At 35.0% G+C, this 6000-nt stretch overlaps 1 protein-coding gene across 1 annotated transcript in view; it reads left to right on the top strand.

Annotated features, from left to right (window-relative positions):
• Positions 1-6000, top strand: part of RUNDC3B (RUN domain containing 3B) — a 90948-nt gene that overhangs the window by 16967 nt on the left and 67981 nt on the right. Inside the window, exon 2 of the mRNA XM_014547604.1 lies at positions 3324-3374. The gene's annotated coding sequence lies outside the window, so the exon portion shown is untranslated. The remainder of the gene's footprint in view (positions 1-3323; positions 3375-6000) is intronic.

The raw sequence follows: 6000 nt of genomic DNA, 5'->3' as shown, positions 1-6000 counted from the left end.
TGGCTTCCTCCGTCACTGAAGCAAGCAAGCCTCCTGTTTGCTTCAAGCTGCCTGGCTGCTGGCCGCCATCTTGGCTGGCAGTTAATTTGCATATCGCCCTGATTAGCCAATGGGAAGGGTAGCGGAGTGACACCAATTTGCATGTTTCTCTTTTATTAGTGTAGATATGCATTACCTATGGGCACAGGCAATAGGGTGGTGAAAGCCTGGGGCTGGGTGGAAACCAGGTGGAGTGGGCAATGGGAGGAAAAAAGGGGGACATCTGTAATATTCTCAATAATAAAGATTTTAAAAAGCAAAAACAAATGTTGGTAAGGATGTGGAGAAAAGGGAACTCTCATGTACTCTTGGTGGGAATGTAGATTGGTACATCCACTGTGAAAAGCAGTATGGAATTTCCTCAAAAAATTAAAAATGGAGCTGCCTTATGACCCAGTGATTCCACTTCTGGGAATTTATATGAAGAAACCCGAAATACCAATTTGGAGGAATATATGCACCCCTATGTTCATTGCAGCGTTATTTTACAATAGCCAAGATTTGGAAGCAGTCCAAGTGTCCATCAGTAGAGAGTGATTAAAAAGATGTGGTACATTTACACACTGGAATACTACTCGGCTGTAAAAAAAGAAATATTACCTTTTGCAACAGCATGAATGGACCTGCAGAGCATTATACTAAGTGAAATAAGCCAATCAGAGAAAGACAAGTACCGTATAATTTCACTCATGTGTAATCTAATGGATAAAATGAACTAACAAGCAAAATAGGGGAAGAATTATAGAGAGCAGGCTGATAGCCGTCACGGTGGGATTGAGCAAAAAGAAAAAAAAATCATGGGCATGGACAACAGTGTGGTGATTTCTGAGGGAGGGGGAGAGAAGGAGGAGGCTATAGGGGAGTAAATGGTGATGGATGGAGACTTGACTTGGTGAAGTGAACACAATACAGTGTATAGATGATGTGTTGTAGATGTGCACCTGAAACTTGTATAATTTTTGTTAACCATTGTCACCTAAATAAATTCAATAAAAAGGAAAAATAATCCTAATCTATAAATTGAGTTTAATAATAGATTCAGTAATTATTTCCCACTTTATATTAGGGGTTGATTAAATCATGACATAAATCTCATTATGATATATCTCATTTGATACATTTTTTGAAGTTTATTTTTTTCAGTAGCATTTTCCTGAAATCATTTTTACTTTTATTACTTTTTGATTATGTAAATGACTACAAATAAGATACATAACTTTATTTTCAAGGCAGTGATAGTAAAGTAAATGTGGTTTAAACATTAACAATTGGTGTTTATTTTTTTCCATAGCCTAATTTTTTTTGACATTTGTTTTTATTTTATTTTTTTAAAAATTTTGTTTTATTGCTTAAAGTATTACAAAGAGTATTACATATGTCTCCTTTTTTTTTCCCCCTTGACCTTCCCCCAGCCTCCCCTACCCCCCAGTGTCTTGTGTCCATTGGTTATGCTTATATGCATGCATACAAGTCCTTCGGTTGATCTCTTACTCCCCTCCCTTCTGCCCCCCAACCCTCTCTGGCCTTCCCGCTGCAGTTTGACAATCAGTTTGAGGCAGCTCTGCCTCTGTATCTATTATTGTTCAAAAGTTTGTAATGGTCTTTATTATCCATGAATGAGTGAGATCATGTGGTATTTTTCCTTCATTGACTGGCTTATTTCACTTAGCATAATGCTCTCCAGCTCCATCCATGCCGTTGCAAATTGTAAGAGTTCCTTCTTTTTTACAGCAGCATAGTATTCCATCGTGTAGATGTACCACAGTTTTCTAATCCATTCATCTACTGATGGGCACTTAGGCTGTTTCCAGATCTTAGCTATGGTGAATTGTGCTGCTATGAACATAGGGGTGCATATATCCTTTCTGATTGGTGTTTCTCCATAGCCTAATTTTTGATTTATTAATTTTTTTAATTAAATTTACTGGGGTGACATTAGTTAATATGATCATTTAGTTTTCAGGTGTGGGTTTCTATGTTACAAGATCTGTATATTGCACTGTGTGCCCACCACCCAAAGTCAAATCATCTTCCGTCACCATATATTAGTCCCTCTTTACCCTCCCACTCCTACCCCCTTCCCCTGGCAATCACCATACTGCAGTTTGTGTTCACTAATTTCAGTTTTATATCCCACATATTAGTGAAATCATATGGTTAATAGTGAAATCATATGGTTAATCATATAACAGAATGAAAAGCATTCTGTTCTGATTTACATTTTAGTGCTGAGAAATTTTCATTTTTGTTTGTTGTAGTTGTAGCAAGAACAGTATGTCCTCCTATGGGGCTTCAATGAGGGTACCAATTTATAGATCCTTTTGGATATGTTTCAAAATTCAATATTTCTTTATGATGTTACAAATGAAGGTAGGAGGAAGGTAGAGACATGGATGTAGCAAACAATACAACTGTATATATCTTTTTCCGTTCATTTTCATACAACATTACTCACTGTGTTTGTTTGGTTTTTGTTTGGTTTCATAAAGGGTCTGAGTATTTAGAAAGGTCCACACCATGTCCTATTGGAGATTGCATTGTTAGGTTATGAGAGAAGAAAATATTATTTGGCTTTGGAGTTTTCCTGTATAATTATAAGAGGAATTTCCAAATAACATAGTCAGAATTTATAATAACTTTTCCAGATGGTGATTGTTAAACAATAATTGAAAGCTGCTGTAGGAAATAAAACAGTATTTTGCATTAAGTAATCATTTAGTCGACGTTGGTTAAACCGAAGAACATTTTACCAGATAGCTAAGTGCTCTTCTCATAATTCAGAACCATACAGATTTTAACTCTTCTAGGCCAAAAATAAGAGAACTGCTCTTCAAAATGAATTTGATTATAACTTTTAGAAAAGTTAACAGTAAAAATTGTTTAGTTTTAAAGTTAAACACTTTGAGACATAAGCAGTTCAAGAAGTAATTTTCCTAACCCAACATAAATTCTGAGGTCCAAATCTAGCCAACTCAGCCAAGCTGTTGCTCATTTTGCATTCTGTCATCACCCGTTTATTGCACTTGGGGAGGTAAAAAGAACAATTGCTTCTCACTTATTTCTATGACTTACATAAATCCTAGACTCTCCAATAAAATAGGCTACAAGGGACCAGCTTCGTTTATGTGCTGAGTGTGTAGCTCATATTCATCCTGAGTTTAGTGTTTACTGTGTCAGAATTATGTGTAGCCATCTAATTTGGGCTATTCGGTTTGCAATTATAAACTTGATGGCAGGTTTCTTAAATATCTGTGTGTTGTTGTTGTTGTTTATTTTTTTTAAAGAGATTTCCCAAAGTTGCAGATGGCTGGCTCATCTCCAAATACCTCTTCAAGGTACTCTATGCTGGTGATGTCTCCCGCCACTGAGCTGCGCGGGAGCATGGAATTGACTTACTGGGGAGGGCTGTATCAGTTAAGTGATCTTTTTTAGTACATTGCATGGGATTTTGCAAAGCTTTCTGTTTTTGTTTTTGTTAATTTAGAGGACACAAGTATGCTTATGCTAATTTTTTAAGTAATAGCTTGTTGTAAACTCACACAATATAATAATTCATTTACTCTCCTTCCTCTCCATGTGACTCCCCTCCGTATTTCTCTTAAACTCCATGGTTTTAAGTACTATTTTATTAACCAAGTATGTATATCTGTGTTATTTATATTTTATTAGAATGCTTAATGATATATGATTTATTGGTTATTTCCTCAATTTTGTAAGTGCTGTGTAATAATATTTGTATTACATGCGAACCAGGGCCTCAGGGAAGCTGTGTGAATTTTCAAAAATCACTCAGTAAAGCATACATGGGCACTATCCACAATACCTGCTTTGCCATTCTTTAACCATTAGTGGGACTGTATTCCTTAGTTTCCTTTCTCCCAGGTAGAGTGCATACTTCTTATTCGTTTAGTCAAAATACTTCTATTGAGTTTCTGCTGTGTGCAAAACACACTGCTGGGCCTCTGCACTTATGACCTAGCCTTTTACTATATGTTTTAATTAGAAAATAAATTTTCTAGTGTTTCAAAGATAATACTAAGATAAAGAATAGAATGTAGAAGAGAAATATCTTCTCATTTCCTCAATCCTAATTCCCACAAATAATACTTTTTAAAAATTTCTTTTATGTTCCCTATGTATATGTAGCCTTAATCACTATTGAAATAAATTATGCTTGATTTCTTTAGGTCTGCACTTTTTTTGTGTGTTAATCCTCACCTGAGGATATTTTTCCATTGATTTTTAGAGAGAGTGGAAGGGAAGGGCAGAGACAGAGAGAGAGAAACATTGATGTGAGAGAGACACATTGATTGGTTGCCTCCCAAACGAGTCATGACGCATGTCGAGGCTGCAACTGAGGTATGTTCCCTTGACTGGAATTGAACCTGAGATCCTTCAGGCCGACGCTCTATCCACTGAGCCAAACTGGCTAGGGCTAGGTCTACATGTTTCTACATAGCTCTCTGTATGGACCTCAGCCGTTGGTACTTTAATTAAATCTGCCAGTATTCTAAACCTTATATTAAAAAAGCTGGTGGAAGAAAAAAACACACAAAACTCTTGTATTCTACTTGGAAAGATGGTCAAATTACTGGGATAAGTAAACCTATTAAGTCAAATTCAGTTTTCAGATTTTCAGGTGAACTTATCTTAATTTTTGGTTTTGGAAGATTAATATTTGACTCACTTTTATTGTATAGGTACATACTTTAGACATTTGTTTTAGGTATCTGTGATAAATTTCTTAGCAATGAACAAGACATTAATTGTTGCAATAAGGGATGATAATTACATTTTATAGATTAGTAACTGACTCATATTTGCTAAATGATTTCCTGAAGCATCCTGTAAGTAACATACAGAACTAGTAATATAAATACAATTACCTAGTCAAGACTCAGACTTCTTCTTAAGATTCAGTATAAAGTTTAAAGTTATTTTTAAAGTTTTTAACTTTATCTTTTTTAGAACATTAATATATTTTATGTAGAATATTATTCAAGATAATAATTTTATCTTCAAAGCTGGATGAATGGTCTAATAAATATGAATCTCAACTAATAATGCTACTTTATTTATTTATTTTGTTAATCCTCACCAGAGGATATATTATGAAGTGATACCAATTAATCTTGTCATTGAGAGAGAGAGAAACAGCAATGTGAAAGATACACATTGATTTGTTGCCTCCCACACACGCCCAACTGGGGCCAGGGATCAAACCTGCAACCAAGGTATGTGCCCTTGACTGGGAATCCAACCCGAGACTCAGTGCACAGGCCAGGATGATGCTCTATCCACTGAGCACACTGGCCAGGGTTCCACTACCTTTTTTAAAAGGAAAAGATTCTAACCTCTTACAGAAATGGGAATTTTCTCTGTTTAGTAAAAAGGTAGTGGAAAATATCAAACCGATTTTGTAAGTTAGCAATATGAAACTTAGGGCTGTTGTTACAAAATTTAAAGTGAAAAGTTTAATATCTAAATATTAATATATTGCCAAAAATAAACCCACAAGTAATCAATTTCCTTTAAGCATCTGAAAACATTTGCAGTGATATCAGAGTGATTTATTAAAATTTGATGTGACTGTTTTTATTACTTGTCTATATGAATAGTAGCTACAAGGCAATAGTCTGATATTATCATCTAGGTGATATATTACAATGCTGACAGAACTTCACCTTGTGAGAACAGTTTTCCATTCGTAGTTAAGCACTAATAAAGACTGGAGAAAGGGAGTCATTTAACATATTCATTTATTTTTATATTATCAAAAGATTATATGCCATTAAGCACTACTTCATTAAATAAACACTTATAAGCCAAACACAAACATATTGCATGAAGTGAATAGGCATTTGACTTAACTAATGGAGAAGAGTAATTTTAGAATAATATTGGATTCCAAAAAATACATACTAATTTTAGGTGCAGAAGTGAGGCAGTTTAGTGGGAAAG

The sequence above is a fragment of the Myotis brandtii genome, unplaced genomic scaffold (assembly GCF_000412655.1).
Source record: "Myotis brandtii unplaced genomic scaffold, ASM41265v1 scaffold48, whole genome shotgun sequence".
Classification (NCBI taxonomy): domain Eukaryota; kingdom Metazoa; phylum Chordata; class Mammalia; order Chiroptera; family Vespertilionidae; genus Myotis; species Myotis brandtii.
Note: the sequence above shows the minus strand (reverse complement) of the source record. Positions and strands in the feature narration are given on the sequence as shown.